Genomic DNA, 23,471 nt, shown 5'->3' with positions numbered 1-23,471 from the left:
GCTATTGGCCGTGAGGCCCTTACAAGTCTAGCCAAGAATTTAGCCCATGTCCCAACAAGTCAGCACCTTATGCCACTGCCCAACAGGGACACAGGTGGAATCCCAGGGGTGTATTATGTGTTCCCCATCCAGTTATCCAGGTTGCACTTAAAATGGTTTAATGAGGTACTTTGCTTTACTTGGAGAGGGAGTCTATTCCACAAAGGGGGAGTCTCTGGGACACAAATCTGTCCTGCCAAAAAGTCCTATTGATGTCACAGACCAGGTTCAGGTCACATGTATGGGTTGCTTGAGTGGAGTTTGACTTGCAGATATGCAGCATTCCCATCAGGGTGGGGTCTGAGATTGCTTTGCATGCCAGACAGAGGTCACCTCTGAGGAGTCTGTAGGAAACTGAGTATCTTTCTCTCTCTCTCTCTCTATAGCTATATATATATATATATATATATATATATATATATATATATATATATATATATATATATATATATATATAGATAGATATATATATATATATATATATATATATATATATATTTATATATATATATTTTTATATATATATATATATATATATATATATATACACACTACACACACACACACACACACACACACACGTACAGTGGATTTGCATGCCACTACCTTTGGTAAATTTCATTAGTGGTTGCAGTGGTTGAATTATATTGCAGTCAAACTGCATCAGTTTGACTGTAATATAATTTCAGGATTATATTCAGATTCAGAATATTAGATTCAGAGTCTCATTGGGTATTTTAAACAAAAGGTCAGCATATATAAATGGTTGTTTGTCATGTTTTTTCTTGTCTGATGAAGTCTAATTCAAGTGACGAAATACCTGTGATTTGGCTACTGTTTAACGTATAATAAAGCTGTTTGTGGAAGCAAGGTTGTCCGGTGCAGTCCGTCCTCTTCACAGTGCTTGTTTTGTTTAATAATTTCAGGATTATCCCCTTTCTCCATAGAGTTATCATATTTAATTTCTTAGAATGTGGGGTGGAATCCCCACATTGAGGGGAGTGGGAGGTGAGGCCACCCTCTTCAAAAGTTAAGAAACACGAACACTGAAAAGTTTGAAACCGCCGTTTCCGAAAAGTTTTAGTTGGCCTCACCAAACAAACTAATGTAGAGCATCATTATGATGTAATCATGAATATTCATGAGCTTAATATATTAAAAAACAAATATAAAAGTCTTAATGAATAAACATACTAGTAAAGCATTAACAAACATTAAATAAATGTAATAACTCTTGATATCACTATCTGTAGAAGTCCCATTAGGGAGAATACTTAAATGTGAAGTCAGTACGTTGTCTTTTGTGCATTTAGCTCCAACCGAACTGTAAAATGGCTGCCAGTTCTCATCCTGCTCTTGGAACGGTAGGTGAAATCTATGAAACTGTTATGACTCAAGAGAAAACTGACATGTTACATATAAAGGGTTATCTGTATAATTTAGAGAAAAGTGTAAAACGTAAGCGATACTGGTATTGCCGATTAAAAATGCTTCACAATTGTAAAGGACGGGCCATTACTGAGAAAGTAGTTGACAGGGAATTACTGTTGAAATCTGTTGGTCACTTCACCCCTTCTGATATTACAGAAGTAGAAAAGTATAAAGCATGCCATGAGTTAAAAGAAACTCTACGTTTATGTACAAACACACCAGCTATAGTGATGGATGACACTATTGCTAACACATCTGTGGAAAGCATAATTAGTTTGCCATCTAGGAAGTCAGTGCTGCAACAAGTAAAGAGGGTTAGATGTAAAAAGATGCTAAGTTATAGATTTGTACCTGGGACAATAAATACAGTAGATACAACAAAGTGTACCTTAAAGCATGGAGCTTTTATAGAACAGTGTATGGTAGATATCTACAGCAATACTCGTGTTGGTATTTAGTACCAAAAAAAAATTACAAGATCTCTGCTCTACAAACATATGGCTTATGGATGGCATATTTCTAACAACTGGAAGACTTTGCAAGCAGCTGTACACTATCCATGGGTTGATATCCTTTGCTGATAGTACAAAATGTTTACCACTTGTGTTTTGTTTAATAACCGAGAAGTCATATAAGGCATACAACTGTCTTTGGGAATGTGACTTTCAGTTACTGTCACCACTTCAGTTAGAATGTACAGTGCAGTATACTGTCACAGACTTTGAACTGGTCACTATTAAGAGCATGAGACATAATATCAATGTAGTACATAGCAAATGTTGCTTGTTTCATTCTAGTCAAGCAGTATGGAGAAAAGTTCAGTTACTCGGACTATCCACATTATATGGTACAAATACTAAATTCCAGTTAGATGTCAAGAAACTCATCGCTTTCTCTTTCCTAAATGAGGAAGATGTTGTTGCAACGTTTAATACACTGACACTTTTTCCCCTGAGGGTAAAGATCTACTATCATACTTCTCTGATGATTACATATTAGGGCGTCCCAAAATGAAGCAGACAAGAATTTCTGTTACTACCAGATTTCCTCTCATATTCCCAATTCAGTTTTAGAATGTGCACTCTCTTAATCAACTTTCTTTGCCTAGAATGCAAAATTATGTAGTCGGTTAGCACAGGCATCTTAGACTCTTGCTAGGTAGACGGATTTCTGATATACTGTCTGTTGTCAGTGTTCTAGTCAGAGAGCAAAACAGAATTGATGGGATTAGACTACAGATGAAGTCAGGATGCCCTTCATCACCCAAGAAAAGAAAGACCTTGGAGAGACAACGCAGATTGCAGGTTGTCTTGCAAAACAGGTTTGAGTACACTGCGACTGACTTTATTAATGCAGTCGCTATGCTACTGGAAGTGTAGCCATTTGCAGTTCTAATGTGAACGCACGATATATTGTATATACTTTGTTTCATACTTGCCCATTGGTGTGGAGTAGTGCTGTAATTGTTCACGTATGTTTAGTCTTAGGTATATAGTTATGTATGATGTGTGTGTTATGATTCACACGGTGTAATTATAATTTAATTTACACTATGAGTGTGTTAGTGCTGCAGTGTGTTTCTCTTGTTTTATTTTTATTTCCGGAAGCACGGGTGCGGTGCTGGCCATCCATTGCAATTTGGGATTTAGAAATTCGATATTTTCAGTGTTTGGCACTTTGCACTTTCGAAGTATAGGGTTCGATATTCACGTATTCAAACTTCTGTAAGTTTTATTACGTGATATAGACCCTAAATATATATATATATATATATATATATATATATATATATATATATATATTTATATGTGTGTGTGTGTGTGTGTGTGTGTGTGTGTATATATATATATATAGCTATATTAGATATATATATATATATATATATAGAGAGAGAGAGAGAGCTATACACACACACACACACACACACACACACACACACACACACACACACACACACACACACACACACACATATATTAATATATATTTGTATGTATGTATGTATTCACAGTATTACATCAGCACATACACATGCTCATATATCACTTTTGCATGTATGAACACATGCACACGCATATATATCTACATATAAATATATATATATATATATATATATATATATATATATATATATATATATATATATACATATATATGTGTGTGTGTGTGTGTGTGTATGTGCGTGCGCGATCATGTGAGTATAATGCCAGCATACTGGTAAAGGTCGAAACTAGTCAAGGTTTTAACCTCACAGATGCAAGGTGTAATTTTGTTATCTGGTTATTGCCAATTCTTATAATAGTCTGCAAACTGATAGCTTAATATCTAGCTAAAAAGGTCACACAGACTAGCTAGAGTTTTCACTGTGTAATACCTTAAATCTCTTGTAGTGGAGTTCCATGGGATTTATGCATATGACCCCTTAAGGGCATACAGTGTTTCATTACATGACTTCTGAATGCCCATCACATTTTAATTTGGCATTACTGGCCAGAATGTAACCATAATGATTTAAAAAGAAAAATGTGTTGGCATACAGTGTTTCATTACATGGCTTCTGAATGCCCATCACATTTTACTTTTTAAATCATTATGATTACATTCTGGCCAGTAATGCCAAATTCCAGTAGCTTAATGCACTCTCTAGGCTGTAAAGTCGACACATTTTGATTGACAAAACAGATGGTCCTTTGCTGAGATACCCTTTCCTGGGTATTGTGCAATTTCAGAGTTAGTGTATATAATTAGTACGGGAATGTGTCCCCCAGCCCCCCACAAAATACACTGCGTTATCATTGCATGCTTTGAGGTTATGCCAATACAACACAACATACCCTATCCCTAGTATCACATATGTAGTTTGTGTAAATAGCATCTGCAGCTTTTTCTTTTTTGTGTAACTAGTGATATTCTTAGGGAAAGTGTTTTTGGTAAGGTAATGTGTCAGGCTGGAGTTAGGGGCAACGGCAGGGTTAGGCTAGCATATATGAGCAAGGTGGACAGGGAGGCTTCAGTTCAATTTTGCACTGGATGATGGTCTCATTGTGTTTGTGTAAACATATTTTTGCTTCATTTTTCTTTTGTTGTGTCATTGCAAACCAAAAATAAATATGATGTCATGTATGTTATCTGTTGGATCTTTCTCCATCAGTTGTAGCAGAATGTAAGCAATATCCTCTTGGTCAGCTCAGTAATCCAACCACCCAGAAAAAACGGATATAGTTATGATGACTGAGTCATAATGTAATGTTAACTCATGACTTGTTATATTCTATGATGTAATGTTAGCTCATCACTTGTTATATTCTATGGAGTAATGTTAGCTCATCACTTGTTATATTCTGTGATGTAATGTTAGCTCATCAGTTGTTATATTCTATGATATAATGTTAGCTCATCACTTGTTATATTCTATGATGTAATGTTAGCTCATCACTTGTTGTATTCTATGATGTAATGTTAGCTCACTTGTTATAGTCTATGATCTAATGTTAGCTCATCACTTGTTATATTCTATGATGTAATGTTAGCTCATCACTTGTTATATTTTGTGATGTAATGTTAGCTCATCACTTGTTATATTCTTTGGTCTTCTTCCATTAGTGACCACATTCCACTATCTACTAAAGTGTTCCAGCATGTTAAATAGTCCTGTTATCTTGCCTTCTGAAACATGTCGTAGCTGAAATTAATACTTCTTACCAAAAGATGCATCCCTCCCTGTCTGCACTGTACCATTTTATACCTTTGAACTTCATTGTTATTTACTTTACATTGTTTTCTTCCTTGTGTGTCTCCGTCTTTTGCTGGGCATGTGTATTTTTGTGCATTACTAAGGCATGAGTATTCCATGGATAGACATGTCATTCTATGTGGTCTTTCTCTTCTCTGAATATAGTGGTACATGATTTGGCTACATATGCTCCCACATGCTTGTTTCACTATCATTTCAGATCAGACACATCCCTTTTGAGTCATTTCTTTCAGAACTCAATCTCCCCATCTTTTTCCAGGAATGGTTTCCTACCATACGTGGCACTTTGTTTTGCCTCAGTGGATGATGTAGACATTGGTGCCATGCTGCGATGAGTGCACAGCACACTTTTCTTCTTCTTTAGATGGCTATACTTTCACTGTTTACTGTTGTACTATAGTTGCCATCAAACCCAAGAAAATCTTCTTACTCAAGTCTCAAGTCACTTTTTGCCAGTGCATTTAGGCATGTTACATGTCCTCCCCGCAGTTGGGTAGCATTCAAAAGACATGCATACATGAATGGGCGTGCCTTCATTGAAGGTTGGGTGTCGAGCTGGCACCTCGGCATTTCGTAAAACTCTACTGCCAATCATTAGTGGACCGGAGTTCCTCTGTGGCGAACCCTTACCGGAAAAAGATGAAAGACAAACAACAACAACTGTTTATGCTTTCTTTGCATTACTGCTTTTCTATTGCTTACCTTGCAGATTTGTATTATACATATCTTACAAACCATTTCAATCATGAATGAGTGTGACAGGTACATATATAGTTTAGTGAATATACAGGTAAATATAAACAGTGATATATAGTATGCCTGTACTTATGTATGTGTGTGTCTCTGTATACAGATATACACGGATTAGTACAGAGCAGCCATAGAATAGATAGTTTAGCAGGGCCAGTCAACCAGGAACTTCTGGAAAAAACTGCACAGGCATGACATGGACATGTAAATGCCTCACAGGCAATTACCAAATGGCAGGACTGAACCCTGGAATACGAGGCAGAGATCTTAACACTGAGCCACCAAGCAATCCATATCTACTGCATGGAACTAACCTCTTGAGTGCACACATTTTATTTATTTATTTCAGTGTGATGACCAGGGAAGTCCACTGGGCTGAGAAGAGTCTGTTTTCAGTGGAGGCCCAGGGAGAAAAGCTCAAAATCATAATACATAAAACAGAGACATACATAATGAAGTATATGCAATTATAATCAGGGAGCAAGAATACAGCAAGATACATATAGACAAAAGGACATTGTATATTAAACATAAAAATACAATACAAAAGTAGTAGTATAGTCAGCAGTCATATGTGAGAATGTTTATAAAAACGTATAAAGAGAACATTGTACATTAAACATTAAGCATTCAAGTATATAAAGCAGTAGTTTTTTTTCATCTAATTTAGAAATTAGTTTCATATTTTAGAAACTGTTCAAAATTAGTTTCATATCGTGGGATAGGTCATCCTTGGTGCAGAGGGAGAATTGTCCAGAGATGTCTTGGTGGGAATATTGAGAAAGATATTAAGTTTTCTAAAGGATGGAAAAAGACAATGAAGTAGGGTTTAGAGGGGAAAGGTTAAGTTGTACCGTGATATGGGCATACCCATTTGGAAGACAGATAGGAGAAGAGTTGAGATTTGAAATTGTTATACTTAGTTATATTGCCAAGGGGTGGGGAGAGTTCCACTTTTTAACTATTGAGCAGGATAGTAGCAGCTGTTCAGGAGTATGTGAGGGTGTGTAGATTTGTCAGAAATTTGGGTTTTCAGATCTGTGTGAGCAATTAGGTATGTAGGGAGTTAAGGCTGAGGCAAGACAGGGGCAGTTTGAAGGTTTGAAGATGAGCTTGTGGGCAGTGGTGAGCTGGAGGAATTTCAGGTAGTTGCGAAGTTGGAGCCATTGCAGGGTATGGAGGGAGTGGCAGTGGCGGGATGAGTTTTTTTGAATTGGTTGCGAATTTGCAAATTTTGTGATAACAGGACTCAATTGTAGGCCAAGCTGGAGGTTGGTAAACAGAGGAGCTCTGTACATAAGAGAGGGGAGAAGGTAGGAGGAGGCTAGGATTTGTCTGGAGGGGGGGGGGGTGCTGAGGTAGCGGTTGTGTCTGTAAAGGAGACCTAGTTTTTGATGGGTTTTCTGATGGAGGATGGATGTGGTTGTCAAATTTTATTTTTTTTTAATCAATGCTGATGCCGAGTAGTTTGGTAATAGGGAGAATTTTGAGTGGGTTATTATTCTGGCTGAGTATTGAAAATGAGTTTATGTTGATAGTGGAGTTTCTAGAAGGAGTGAAGATCTTCAGTTTAGTTTTGTTAGTGTTTAGGGCCAGGGGATTGGTTTGCATCCAGGTTTCTGTTTTAGAGAATGCAGACTGAGTTTTTGATAGGAGTTCAGAGGGGGAGTAAACTGAGCAGATGATAGTGGGGTCATTTGTGTACTGGATGAGTGAGGATTCGGGAATGGAGTGGTGGAAGTTGTTGATGAAAATGTTGAAGAGAAGAGGGCCTAGGACAGAACCTTGGGGCATGCCAGTGGGAGTTGGTAGGAAGGGAGAAGTTAAAGATTTCATTGTACAGCTTGTTGGCCATCAGAGAGGTAGCTGGAGAACCAGGCTATGGTGGTGTGAGAGAGATGGAGGTAGGAGAGTTGGGATAAGAGTAAGGGGTGGGAGACGGTATTGAAAGCCTTTGAAAGATCTAGAAACAGTGTACATATGAATTTACCAGAGTCACGTGCTTGGTTAATGGTTTCAAGAAAGGAAAGGAGGGCAGTCATGGTACTGTGGCCAGTGCAGAAGGCTTATTTAGTAGGGGTGAGGAGATTGCCATAGGTTAGATGTGGAATCAGTTGTGAATGGATACCTTTTTCAGTATTTTAAAAAGTGGAGAAAGGATGGCAATAGGTCTGAAATTGGTGGTGTCTGTGTTTTTGTCTCCTTTGTGAAGTGGGATTATGTTGGCATGGTGCCAGATGGATGGGACATATGATTCTTGTATGGCTCTATTTATAAGAATAGAGATGGGAAAGGCTATGCTGTCTGCAGATAGTTTGAGGAAGGATGTCGGAAGCTGTCAGTGCATTGCATCATAGTTTCAGCTGGTGAAGAAGTCTTTTTATTGTGCTAATGGGAATGGGTTTTAGAATGAAGGAGGGGAGATGGAGGTGAGAGATTAGGGGGGTGGTGAGTGGGTGTGGGATTAGGGTGGATGTTTGGGAAGGAGGAGGATAGTTTTGCAATACACTCTATAAAAATGAGTTGAATTGGGTGACTGTTTCAAGATTGGTGAGGTTAGGGTTTGGGCAGGGGGTTATCTTTATTACCAGGGTGGAGAATGGAGAAGATGCAGTCCCAAATTTTTTTTTTTTTTAGTGGAAGGATTGGAGTTTGGGGTAGTATGCTTTATGGTCTTTTGATATTAGCTTTTTTACCGAGTTATGGAGTTGTTCAAATTGTAGGATGGAGTTAGGTGTTTTGTTTTTCTGATATTGCTTCCATGTTTCGCCTCTGTGTTGCATTAGTAGTTTTTTTTTCTTTTGAAAGCCAGGTACAGGGATTGGTTTTGATGCATTTGGTCCTAAAGGGGGCTTGCTGGTTTAGTAGGTTTAGGAATGACTGATTGAAATAAGATACAGTATTATCAAGTGGTAGGGTTTTAGAGGGTTCTAGTCTGTATGCTTTAGACATTCTGTGAAAATAAGAGGATTGAAGGAGGATGTGCTGTGGGTTTGAATTTAGTGGTGTTGTTTTTGTAGATGAGAGGGTAGACGATCAGCAAAGGCTGGTAGGTGGTCACTTAGAGGGTCTGGAAGTGTTCCAGAATTTGAGATAAGGTTTGGATGGGATGTTAGGATCCAATCAATGGTGGACCCAGAGGTACAATCTTTATTTGGTCTAGCTAGGAAGTTTATTATTTGGGAGAAATTGAGCATATTGATAGTGTGGGAAGGGGCTTGGGAGTTAAGTGAGGCCCAGTTAATGTTCATGTCCCCAAGGATATAGGTCTCATTTTTGATGGTAGAAGAAAACCAGGAGAGGATATTTTCAAGTGTTTGGATTTTATTGCCTGGGGGAATATAGAGGGTGCTTATGCATATGGATTTGTGGTTGTTGATTTTTAGTAGACCAATTGTAATTTCTGTATTGGCAAAGTTTGGGACATCCCATCCCAACCTTATCTGGGATAGATCCTGTCCCAGAGACTTCCCATACTCTGGAACAAGCTACCCATCTATGTCAAGCAAATTTCCTCATTAGCACTCTTCAAGAAAAATATTGATGAGTGGATGGGAAATAGGAAATACACCCTGGGGTGCACTTCTCTGACTCTGCTGAACATGGGCACAGGAAAATAACTTTCTTGGGTGGCCTAAGCCAGGGAACCTTGTTGGCTAGGCTTACTTAGGCCCTTGGGCCAATAGCCTAGTACCTACCTATGAACCTATAAACCTATGACTGGTATAAGGAGTAATGGTATGGGAGGAGGAGTAGATAATAGCTACTCTCCCACTTTTTTATGTGGTCTGTCATTGCAAATCATTTGGTAACCTGGTGGAAGAATTTTGTTATCTATTGTAATAGGTTTAAGCCAGGTTTTTGAGATGGCAGTTATGTTAGGATGGTTGTAGAAAAGCCAGGCATGGAAATTAGGAACTTTATTATGAAGGCTTTGGCATTAAATGTTATGAGATGAATGGATTTGGGTGTTTGGGTTTGGGAAGGGAAGCTGATGGGCTAAGTAATGGTGATGGGTCCGGGATTGCGGTGTATGTCACTGGAGAGTGAGAGGCAGATATGGTGGAGGAAAAGTGTGAGGTAGCTTAGAGTGGATGGGGATTTTGGATTATAAAAGAAGAAGGTTTTTTTTGCCAAGAGGGTTGGGGCATGAGTGGTGAGAGGGTAGTTTAGGTAAGAGTTTGGGTTTGAACTGTAGGGTTGTGTAGGAGGAGAAGAGTTTGTGAGAAACTGAAGAGAAAGATGGTGTGGAAGTGTTGTGGTATGAGACAGTGGAATGTGGAGGAGAAGTAAGGTAAGGGTTAGGAAGTTGTGTAAGATAAGTAAGAAATGTGAGAGAGTAGTAAGGCTGATGAGAATATAGGGAGTGCTAAGATGTGGGGCATTGTTTTAGATTTGATGGGGTATATTAGAGGATGGAAGTGGATGTGGCATAGAATGAGATTAGAGTTGATTTGAAGGGGTAGATAGTGGGAGGTGCAGGGGTTGAATAAATGTATAGGTAGTTGGGGTGGGTGAGAATTGGGGGCAGGGTAGGGGAGTGGAATGAGCCCGTAGGGTGAAAGGAGCAGGTAGAAAAAAACCCAGAGTGGTGAGCAAGTAACTATCAGTGATTACCTTGTAGAAAATAACTAGGATAACAGTACAAATTGATGGTTGACAGAGTGTATTACTCCAGGCAGGTATGCAATAAGTTCAGTCTGTGAGCAGCAGGTTAAAAGGATCTGATCAATGGCTCTAACTACTAACTGTTAGTGTGAGAGAGAGGGATAGTGTGATTCCCTTTTTGGATCTAACAGAGGTAGAGGGGAAGAATGGGATGGATGGAAATTGGGAGAGGGGAATTGTAGACTTTTACTGCCTTCTAGTGGTGTAAAGCAGGCAGGCAGAACACATTGAATAGTAATGGGGAAAAAAGGTGTCCCTGCGAGTGTGCACACTAAATGGGGAGTGCTAGAGCAGAGATGTTCTAAGCTATAGGCTATAATAGTTACAGGAAAACAATTTAAAACAATTGGAGCTTACATGCACTAGTAAGTCAGACATCAGCATGCATTTTGCCGTCTGTGGCTCATCTAGTTCCACTTTTGCTTGGGTTTTTTGCTCTTCTATAATGCTGTGTCACTTACAGAGCTAGATCTGATTGTTGCAGTATGGCAGCATTGTCCATGTGTTGCAATTCCAGATGCTGTGCTGTTATGCCTGTTGGTGTGCTGTAGTACACAGCCTGTGCATCACAGTTCTTCTGCACTGTGTTGCAATCCAGTGTTAGGCATGTAATCTGTAGGGGCTGTTCTTCAGTGCTTTTGTGGTTTGTGGTTGGCCTTCTGCTAGAATTTATGCTTCTTTTCTGGCTGATATTTTATATTTCTGGAAGCTCTGGCACTGTGGTATTTCACAAATATTTCATTTTCTGACTCATTTATTTACTGTCATGGTCAGTTTTGTGATTCACAGACCTTACTCTTATGGTCATTTATCTTTCTCAAATCCCAGGCTAATCCAGTAATCAAGAACTGGACTGAAAATAGCAACTTCAGCACAGATCATTATCAAATGTTGGGCGGAACCATGTTTTCTTTGGTAAATTTTGAAAACAGCTAAAGGAAAAAAAACATTTCTAGATTAATGCAAAGTGTATAGCAGCCAAAGTTAAGGTAATGCAATCATATTATGTACTTAAAAGTTGAATATGTTTAGGTCATCTGAAAAATTATATTACTACACACAGATGTTGTGCATTCATTTCATATTTAATTTGCCACTCCTGATGTATTAAAATACGCAAAGTCCTGAGCAGGGATCATAGTCTAACAAAAATAGAAAGGGGTAAAGCAGGTAAGAAAGGCTTATGCTTTTGAGAATGTTGAATTTAATAATAATGGAAGCTGAGCATATGAAAATGATGACTGATTAAGGCCTGAAACCTGTCACATATGTCCTAACACTATCCACAAATAATTGCTCCTCTCAATCTTCTGTCCTATCCTTTTTCTCTGTGCAAACTAGTATCATATCACATTCATGATTTTTAAGTAGTGTTCTGTTACAGTCTTACTGCAGTTTTCTTGAAGTAATGTTTTTCACATGTTAGATTCTAAATATTTCCCATACAGCTGCCACCCATCTCACTGTCTTTATCCATCCTTGTTACCCTGATAAAATCCATGGTTCAGTTTTTGAGTCACACTGCTCGATCACAGATTCAGTAATACCAAAATCTCGACTTCAGTCAGCAGAGAAACAAGGTGATGAATAACATAGAAGGGAGCCAGGACCAGAGGCATTCAAGGAACTGTGGGGTTCTGTCAAGGAGACGGTGAGGCTGGACTGAAATCATATATAGAAAAGTCTGGAAATGCTGCAGCTCAGGTAATAATACTTAACAAATTCTTCATCTCTGCATTTACAGTGTTGTGAGGAAGATGGTTGTCAGTATGGCAAGGAGGGGAAGCTATGGACTGAGGCAAACAGACTGACGGGAGAGAGACTAGTGGTCATGTAGAAAAGGAATACAAGTATTTAATGGATACAAAATAAGGTCCCTCTGAGCTGTTTCACATTCCAGAGTATTAAAAGATTCATCAGTAATACACCAGTAGCAGGACTTTATACTGCCTCGTCAATAAAAGTTGTCATACCTAATGAATGGAGGTTGGGGGTGGATCCCCTTTACATAAAGGTGGGTCTAGAAAGGCCTGGATATTACAGGATGCTTAGTCTCATTTCCATTCTGACAAACATCATGGAAAATAACTGGCTGATGCAATTTCTTGAGTTTAATTTTCTGACCAGTCATAGATAGTATAATTTAAAACAGCAGAATCGGTTCATCCTATCTTGATTCATTCACATGACCAGCCATCACTGACACTGGCTGGAATAATTTAGGTGATATATCTTGAGAATTCAGCAAGGATTTTGATACTTTGTTTCACTTAACAGTTTGTGGGGAAATTAAAGCATAAGGAGGCAAGTCCCAGATTTATAACAGGGATTACATATTAAATAACTGACCTAAAGTATAGCATCTGGGAAGAACTGTCTCCAAATATAAAACAAACAATGTGGTATCCCAGGGTTTACATTTGGAAATGTCATATTTAACATAATTACACCAGAAATCCCACTCTTTTCGAACAATAAGATCAGCATGTTCCCTAGTAACAAAAATGCAGATACTCCACTTAAAAATGCTTGATTTACTCTTTATCAGAACCTTTTTGGCTTGCAGAGTTTGTGCATAGGTGCAAAAGAGACTGAATGCAAACAAGTATAAAGTTCTGCAGTTTAATGGGAAAATCTAGAAAAAACATACATAACAGGAAGTGTAGTCAGGGGAAGCTTTGAGAAAAAATATTTTTGAAGTTATCAATCCTAAGTTAACAAATGAATGCAAAAAATTACAAAGTTCTGCAGTTTAATGGGGAAATCTACATAAACGTGCATGGAAGGTAGCATGGTCAGAGGAAGGTTTGAGAAAAAGAATTTGTGGAGATATTGTCACCCCTAAGTTAACAAATGAATTTATTATAAATGAATGATGAAGCCCAACAGAGTGATAAGACTCATAGCTTGGAAAAGCTGACTGAGGAGATACTGTAGTTATCTAGCCACAGCAATCCATCAATCAAATTTTCATATTCTCTGTTCCATTGATCAACTATGATAGGAATCTTTTGGAATTTACATTTCATGTTCATGATCTTGGCACAGTTCTTGATCGTCTGACACCTGGAGATCAAATGTCATCCATTGAGAAGGCATCTTACTTCTATCTGAAGAATATGTCTCAGATTAAGAGTCATGTACTATCTTCAGAAAACACAAGAACATTTACCATCATACACTTTCCATTTTTCTTCAGTATGTAAGTCACCTACCTCTTTTTAATTTTCTATACCTACTTCCCGTAGTGTATTCTTAAGTTTGCACCTTTTCCTGCCTGCACACTGACTTCTATTATTGCTCTAATTACATTAATTAAAAGTATTTTAATAGGACTCCATATCAGCTTTATCAAGTCCTTTTATCCAGAGCTAAACCGTAATTTATTTTCTTCATTTTAGTCCATTATCCTATTATCTTTACTAGAGCTATGTACATCTAACAATAAATCCAGGTGACCCCCCCCCCACCGGAATTTTCTTTGAATAGGAGAAAGTCTTTGTCAGTTATCCCATCAGGAAGATGTGATCTTAGGCAGTAGAACTACAAGGTATAAAATCTGGCCTACAATAATTTGTATATCTGCCTTTGTAGTAGTGTTTCCCCTGTTGTTGCCATATACACAGATTACTTCAATTTTCTGTTTACTGGTTCATAGGATCATAGGATCATAGGAACTTACTAGGCTAATGGTCCTAGGGCCCTTACAAGCCTAGCCAAGTTCTACCCTTGTTTCCATGATCAGCACCCATTGCCCCTGTCCAAGAGAAACAAAGTTGGAACCCCTGGGGTGAATTTACGGGTACCCATCCAATCATCCAGAATGTGTTTGAAGAGGGCCAATACGGTGCTCTGTTTGACATGAAGTGGAAGTCTGTTCCAAAGGTGAGGTAACCTCTGGGAGACAAATCTGTCCCTCCAGCAGGTTCTATTAAAATCACATACTAGGTTAAGGTCTTTAGAGAGAGTAACCCGTGTGCCATTTGATTTGCGGATATGCAGCACCTCCAGTAAAGCAGGGTCAGAGATTGCCTTATACACAAGGCAGAGATCACCTTTGGGTAGTCTTTGTGAAACAGAATAATAAAATGACAGTGATTTCAGCTGATCCACATAGTACAGATGCTGAAGACCTTGAATTTTCCTTGTGAGGAACCTTTGTGGTCTCTCTAATTGCTGCAGGTGCTTGGAAAGGTACATATCAAAAGAGGCATTGTACTCAATTATTGGCCTGATGAGGGAAGAGTACAGGTAGGTTATAACTTCTTTTTTCTGGAGGCAATGCTCTTACGTATGAGATGAGCAATATAGAAAGTCTTTCTTACCACTGTGAAGACATGGTAATCAAAGGTCAGATTGCTGTCAACCTTTTTGCCCAGGTCTCTCACCACTGAGTGTGTGCTTAAGGTGTTGCTATTGGTGTGGCAGTTAGCAGGAACATCACTTTTACCAAATTGTCAGGAATATTACTCTTACCGAATGGGGTGATAATGCATTTTTTTGCATTGAATTTAAGGCCATGACTTTGACACCAATCATTTGTTTGCATAAGTCCCTCTTGTAGGATTTTGACATCATTTGGAGATTTTATGACTGCTCTCAGTTTTCAGTCATCAGCAAAATTTGATAGCCACAGACCTTTAGTTTTTATTTGTACTTTGGAGAAATAGATTCCAAACAGTAGAAATCCCAGGAGTGTACCCTGTTGAACACCACTGGTTACGGGTCTGCTGTTGGAGGTGGATTCCCCTATTTTGACTGTATGAGTTCTATCAGTGAGCCAGTTAGTGACCAACCTAATGATATAAGGGCTGATACCTAGCTAGGTGAGTTTGTCAATAATGCCTGACTGGGGGATAGTGTCAAAAGCCTTAGCTAAGTCTAAGTCCGCAACCTTGATGACTGTCTCAAAGAAGTCTGCCAGGTTTAACAGGTATGATCTCCCTTTGAGAAATCCAAACTGAGTTGGGTCTAGTGTTTGGAGATTACCTATATTTTTGTTAACTCATTCACTCCAAAGGAGCTCAGGAACTTTGCACTGTAACTTCCAATGGGTGGAACCTAAGCCTTTTCACAGAATAAAATGATGTCCTCACATTTCAAACAAATGTTCATATCTCTGGGACCATAAGGATTATTAAAGAAGTATGAATAGCAAACTCTCCAACACAAGCTATTTTTATAGTGGTCATATTCTTTAGGTTCAAGTTCTTAAACTGAGTTTTATAAGTCACAGTAAACACAGTAACTATTACATTTGTAATATTTTGTAAACAACTTACAATATCTCAGATACCACTCAAGGTACACACATACTGTAAGCATTTTATTCATCTACTGAGAGCTTTCATATGAGGCTAACACATTATGTCTGTGTTATGTGGTTGTTGAGATATTTACAAAAACTGTGAAAATTATATATCTATAAATTAATATCATAAAACAAGAGTTAATATCTCCTTATCTGCACTAGACAGAGGTCAAATATTAAAGCAGTTGGGTTTGCTATTCTGTAAGCTTTAAGATGAAATCTTTTAAAACTTTATACATAGTATGGTTCTGGAATTACTGATGCAAATATGAACAAGCAGTATTTGACTCTTGGAGGCATGAGTAGGAGCTAACTGCCGATGCACCTGGAGGCGTCACTCAGATGTAATAGGTTAATAGGGTCTCTCCCTTTTTAATTTCTCCAAATCTTTTGGGTTTCTAATACTAGGATGGGAATGGACCCCATCCCTAACCATAGCTCCCAACCTCTTGGCACAAAAAATCTGGACAAAGTCAAAATGTAATGGAGAGACAAAGCCCAAAAAATAGGTACACATTTTAACTATTGCTCTTATAAACTTAGAAAGTTGCTAGAATGAAAGTTCTTGCATCACCATACATTTTCAGAAGGATATGGATTCTGAAACTCAAATGCCTGTCATTATATAGTGAATTTACTCCTCACTGATTGCCACAAAAATCCAGGAAACCACAAATTTTATGAGGAATAGGTCAAAAATATGAGGCAAAAATCTGGACATTCTCCGATAATCTGGACAGTTGAGAGGTATGTTCCTAAGTCAAAGTATGTTTAAAGTCCATGAAATTAGTATTGTTACAATCTGTGATGTCAGCCAAAAGTGCTCTTCGCAGCACCTGCAATGTGCCCAGTAATGAATCCTTCTGCAAGTTGCACAGGGTTACATGGATTGGTAACATATCTAAATACGATTGTAGATTCTTTTTCATAAAACCTGTTACTCCTACTACTATTGGAACTGTCTGGGTATCTTTATTCCACATTGCTCTCATCTCTGCCTGCATATCCTGGTATTTTATGACTTTGTGTCTCTCTGTACGCAAGACACTGCAGTCACTGGTTGTAGCAATTTCAATGATCAATCTCAGTTTTGTCTTCTTTTCTTGGACCACTATATCCATTTTTTTAGCATCAACCTTTTGAACTGTTGGTAGTGGGTAATCCCATGTAATATAGATGTCATCATTTTCTGTGATACTTTTTGGGTCATGTTTCCAGTGTTTTTCAGCCACTTCGATACCATAATGTTTGCACAATCCCCAATGCAACAGTCTCACCACATTATTATGCCTTTCAGTATACAGTCCTTCTGCCATTAGTGTGTTGCAACCAGCAACAAGGTGTGTGACTGTTTCCAATTCGGTTTTACAAAACCTACATTTGTCTGTTTCTTCCACAAGTTCAATGGACTTTGTAAACCAGCGTGTACATAGCCCACTGTCTTGTGCTGCCAATATTAACCTTTCATTTCTTGGTTTGAATTTGCCTCTCCTTAACTATTCCTGCATTCTTTCCTAATCAACATGAGGTTCTTCCAGATGTTTTCTATACTTACAACTATACTTATGTTTTTTCCTCATTTCTTGCCGTCTCATCTGGTCCTTCACCTTATATTCTTTCTTTTAATTTTTGGCACATTCAGTTGTTGCCTGGTTTTTATTTACTTCTGGTTTGATTTCCATTCCTGCTTGATGTTGATATGCTCCTGCTAAATAAAGCAGAGAAGTCATCTTAGATTTATTCTCCTCATGTTTCAAAACTTTTCACTACATTGGATTTTGTGAGGTCAGTAGATATGTGTGGAGTCCCACAATTCCAGATCTATACATGTAATAAATTTCAAGGAGGCCCATCCTTCCTTCAGAGTGGGGAATATATAATCTTGGTATACACTGATTTTTGTAAATCATTTGGTAAACATGAAGCATCCTTCTTGTTTTAATATCTAATCTATCCAACACTTTTTGGGGCCAGCCAATCACTCCAAAACTGTAAGTTAGGACAGGAAGAGCAAATTGATTTATAGCTTGGATCTTGTTCCTAGATGTCAATGCTGTTCTCTGAATTAATTTAAGTCTTCTAAAGTACTCCTTACTGAATTTTATTCGTATTTGTTCATGTTTTATTGCTGATCCTTCATCAGTTCCCAAGTATTTATATACTCCCTCTTTCTCGAGTTCTTTTATATCACATTCTTGTCCCAAACTGATGTTTTCCTGGGCTGCAGTTTTCCTGCTTTAAAGGCTGCTTTTGCATGTTTATCAAGATCAAATGACATTCTAATATCATCTGAAAAAGTTTTGACAAACTGTAGCTGTGCTTTCAGTTCCTCATCTGATGAGCTATACAATTTTAAATCATTGACAAAGAGAAGATGAGAAGTCACTAGACTTTGTTGTTTTCTAGGAGCCAAATAGTAGCCATGGCCTAAGATATTAAGTAAACAGCTTAAAGGATTAATGGCAAGGCAGAATAGCAACGGTGACAAAGAGTCACCCTGAAATATCCCCCTGTGAATTTTTATCCCTGGGATAATAATCTGTCCATTATCATGGCTTAATTACAAAGTGGTCTGCCATTATTTCATGGTTACTGTAATGTAGTCAATCAGTGCAGGGTGTATCTTATACATTTGTAAGCATTCTTTTAACCATGAATGTGGGACACTATCAAATGCTCTTTTGTAGTCAATCCATGCCATACTTAGATTCTTACCCTTTTTAGAGTTCTCCACTATAATTTTATTTAACAGCAAATGATCCTTTTTTCCATATAACTTTCTTTTATTGCCCTTTTGTTCTACTGCCATAATTGAGTTTTCTTCTAAATGACTATAAACTCTGTCAGCGTAAATTCCTGTCTATAGTTTATATGTCATCGGAAGGCAAGTTATTGGCCTATAATTTTTAGGGTAGCTTACAGGTTAACTGTTAAGTAAGAGCATTGTTTTGCCTGTTGCTAGCCAGTCTGGCGTTTGTTGGGGTGTGCATATAAATAGTTCATACTCATGGCTAAATTCTCATGCAAAGATGTTAATACTTTTAACCAAAAGTTAGGTATTGCATCTGGGCCTAGGGTTTTCCAGTTAGAGGCTTTTCTTAACTTTGTTTCAATCTCTCTGGCTGTTACTTCATTCCATTTTAAATCCTGTACCTATAAACGTTTTATTCTTTCTTTTACGTCGTCTATCCATTTAGCATATTTTTTATGTTCCACAGGATCTTCATAGATAACTTCTCCAAAATGTATCTACTTCCTCTTTTTTGGTGGTCTTTCAATTCCTTTTACTTTATTTCCCAATTCTCTATAAAACTTTTTTGGGTCATTAATAAATTGCTTATTTTGTACTTTTCCCTTATATTTATCTGCGTATCTTCTTTTTAGGCCTGTGCTGAAATTTTTAGTTTGTTATTTGCGATAGTGCATGATAGTTCCTGGCCTGTTCTAATACTGTGCATCACATCTATCTTTCTTAGTATTTTTGTTGATCTATTTCCTCTTCTATAATCATCTAACAGTGACGCTTCTTGTCTTAATTGCTTTATAGTTTTCTCTGTTCGATACTTTGATGGTATTCAATTTCTCCCCTTCCTTTCCCTCACCACCCTGTGTTCTTGCGGTAGAATTTTATCTGTTATTAATTTAGCTGCACAGTAATGTATCCTGTTTACTTCTGTTATATCACATGGATCTCCATGGACAGACCTAATTACTGCATTCATTTGTTTTATCAGACTTCTGACTTTTTGGGTTTTATTGACCTTCTGCAATCTGTTTCTCTCATTGATCTTAATATATCTATCTTTGTCTATTAAATCAAGCAACTCTTGTCTTAGCTCATTTACTTCCAAACTGAGGGCACATCCCTTATTTTCCATTTCCTGTGGGCATTCTATAGAAAGTTCTATAGCATTTTCCTGTAGCACCTGCTTTTCAGCTTCACCCTGTGTCATCTGTTGCTCTGTCATACGGGAACTCACTGGCCTATCACTCCTCAACATTGATTGCATTAGCGTTTCCACAGTTTCCTGTTCCTTTCCTTGCTGTCTAGCTTCAAGTGAACTTTTATACTGGTTTCATGTGGAAGGCTCCAGTATATCTTGATATGGCACCTGACCAATTGCTTTCTGTTCCACTGGTTTCCCCTTAGTTTGGATATCCATTGCTTTATCCTGTTGTGATGCTTTCTCTATTCGATTTTAAACACTGAATCTTTCTCTTTGCAGGTGCTCCATAACCTCAATTTCTATTTCTTTGACTTCTCCATTACTAATCTCTTTTTCTACTTTTCCTCTTGGTCTTCTTATTTTTTGTATTGTAAAGTTTTCCATATCCAGATTCCTTTGCCTGCATTTATCTTCAAATATCTTTGGTGCTGCTCTTTTTATATTGGTTAATTTTGCTTTTTCCGTTGCATAAATATTACATCATATTAAATATCTTTTCCTTTCCTATGTCTATATTTCTTCTTCACATGTCTCCTGATCTTCTTGCTCTTCCTTATTCTGGGGACTCACTCCATCGTGCTGTGATGCAGTCTGTGTTAGACCTTCTGCATTAAACCCTTCATTCCGTAGGCACTCCATAACTTCAACTTCTATTTCTTTAACTTCTGCTTTACTAATCTTCTTTTCCACATTCCACCTTTGTGGTATTAATTTTTTTATTGTGAAATTTTCTACAGCTGGATGGCTTTGCCTATATTTCTCTGTCAATATCTTTAAGGCTGCCTTCTCTATATTAGTTAACTTGGCTTTCTCCTTTGCATAAATATTGCATCATATCAAATCTCGCTTTCTTTCCCATGTCCAGATTTCTTTTTTATATTTTTCAAATATCTCTAGGTTTTGTTGTTTATATTTTTGCACTTCCTCAGATGCTTCTTTTTCCAAACAGATCAATGTTCTTGATCTATATAATGTTTTCAAAAATCTGTTGTATTAATTAACGCACATTTTTATTTGAAGCTTCTGACAGTTTTTCCTGCGGAAGTATTTTTCTTTCCTCTAATTTCTCTCTTAATCTTAATCATTTTGTATATTTTGTGTCTGGAAATTCAGTGATGATTCACTCCATGGCCTTGTAGCTAAGACTAGTCAGACTAATAGGTTTATAGTTCCTGGGTTCAGTGAAAGCACCATCTTTGTGCAAGGGGATAACAGTGGCCATTTTCCATTCAGCTGGGATGAAGCTGGTGCTTAGAGTATGATTCAAAAGAGTACCCAATGGCGTTGCTAATTCTTGTTGAAGCCCATGTAGGATACAGCCTGGGATGTTATTAGTTCCCATAGATGCTGTGTTTTTGGCCTTAGAGAGGGTGTTTATGACCTGCTATTTAGAGATACAATGTAGCGGACAGGTGGTAGGGATGTCATGGGGTATGTGTAGTGGGAACAAGGGAGTGACATTTTGTCATATAACAGGTTAGCTATGTTCACAGGCTCAGTATATGTGGTATCATTAACTAGCAGTTTGTCTCAAATCTGGGCCTTTTCCTTTAAGTTACAAACGTAACTAAAGAACGCCTTATGGTTGTCCTTAGTTGAGTAAGCTAATCTGGATTCATAGTTTGCTTTGAAGGACTTCACAAGAAGTCTTATTTGCTTGTTTAAGCTGAGAAGGGAGTGTTTCCAGTCTAGGGTCTCCTCCCTCTTACTCTTAGACAGCAATTTCTTTCTCTTATTGTAAAGACTGTTAATGGCAGTTCGCCACCAGGCAAGTTTGCTCTTCCTTGAAACGCTTGTTTTGGTCCTAGCAGGTACAGCCGAGTCAATGAAGTTATACAGGTGTTTGTATAAAGCATTGATGTAGAACTCGACATAGTTGCCAGTTCCATTTTAGGGGGTAGGTGCAGTGAAGCCATTTATGCCATCCTGTAAGAGGTATAATCTGCTTTGGATAAGTTTTTTAGTCTAGTTGTTGCTGGGGGGGGGGGTCAGGTGTAATTGAATGAGACTGATTTGTGGTCAGATCTCACCAGGGAAGACCTCACACTGGGGGTGCTACAGTGGTCTCCCACATTGGTAAGCATCAGATCCAGGATGTTGGCAACACTTGTAGGGGTGTCAACCAACCGGTCCAGGGCACTGGAGTTAACAAAGTTGAGGAACCTTTGGGCAAGTGAATCTGAGCATGAGTAATTACCCAGTCAATGGATGGGTAGTTAAAGTTGCCCAAAACCATGGTGTTTGGATGTATCTTGATAGACTTAAGTAAATCCAAACAGAGTGGGTGTCTTGATTCACGGAGGGAGCCCTATAGCTGAGAACGACTTGAATATGTGTCCTACCAACAGTTAATTGCACCTGAATTTCTCCTGGGAATCATACTGTTTAACCAGTCTGGAGGTGTATTTATCATTAATGAATATTGATATGCCTCCTTTTCTAGTTTTCATGCCTTCTGTTTGTGGTCTGAACATGTGGAAGGAGGTGTAACCTGGTATGGCTGGGGTGGGCCTTGAACCAGGTCTCCATGACTGCACACATGTGTTCGTCTTCCAAGGTGGGGACTGTTTCCAGTGAGTGCAGTTTCATGTTAAGACTCTTAGCATTTAGCAGCATAACCTTGAGGCTGTTTTTAGATGGAATTTTTACATCAGGAATTTTGTCTTTATGACACTGCCTAAAAAGGCACTATGGAAGTGGAAAGAACCTTTGCCAGTAGCCGAAATCCCAGGGGTGACAGGTGTAGACCATCTCTAGCAAAACATCAAGGTCTTCCAATCATGTCATCCCAGGCTGACAGATACTGGATCCCCTTAGAAATATACTAGAAACTAAGCCAATTATTGAACCTATTCATTTTCTGTTTGCATTGAGGCATCATCCTAGGTGGAGGTAAAATGCTGTTTATGGCTAGGGACATACCTGCCTAAGACACTTAGTTTGAGAGCTCAGTTATGTCTCTCTTCATATAGTCCAGAGAGGTATGTCTCGTCATTCACACCAACATGGACTATGACAGAGTCATAACAGTACCTGTTGTTGAGAAACTTGAGTGCATGTGTGATGTGGCAGATCCTGGCACCTGACAGAGAGCTGAGCGTGACCTTTTCCTTATCCAGCCTGATGCGAGGGACATCTGTGTGTCTCACAATGGCGTCAACTATGACTAATATATTTGGTTTTCTGTTTTGCCTTATGGGCTTGACATGTAAGATACTGTGAGCTATTATGTGCATTGTGTTCTGCAGAGGAAGTATTATGTGTAGTGTGCTTGTGTTTATGTTTGGGAGGTCTCTGGTGTTTAGGTATGTTTCTGATGAGGACCTCCACATAGGTATGTGTGATATGGGTCTGGGTGGAGTAGGAGGTGAAGTGTTATGACAATCTGCTCATTGTCAGACGTATTAACTGGTGTGTGAGAGAGCATGGATCCAAGGTTCTTAATATAGTTGCGTCTATCACTTGTTGAGTTTGCGTGGACTAAGAGTAGAGGGTTGTCAGTATACATGAAGAAGTTGCTACACTGCTTCAGGATGCCCATGTTGACCAAGCTGATTGGAGAAACTGTAAG

The sequence above is a fragment of the Protopterus annectens genome, chromosome 6.part0 (assembly GCF_019279795.1).
Source record: "Protopterus annectens isolate FY-2018-M chromosome 6.part0, PAN1.0, whole genome shotgun sequence".
Lineage (NCBI taxonomy): Eukaryota > Metazoa > Chordata > Ceratodontiformes > Protopteridae > Protopterus > Protopterus annectens.
Note: the sequence above shows the minus strand (reverse complement) of the source record.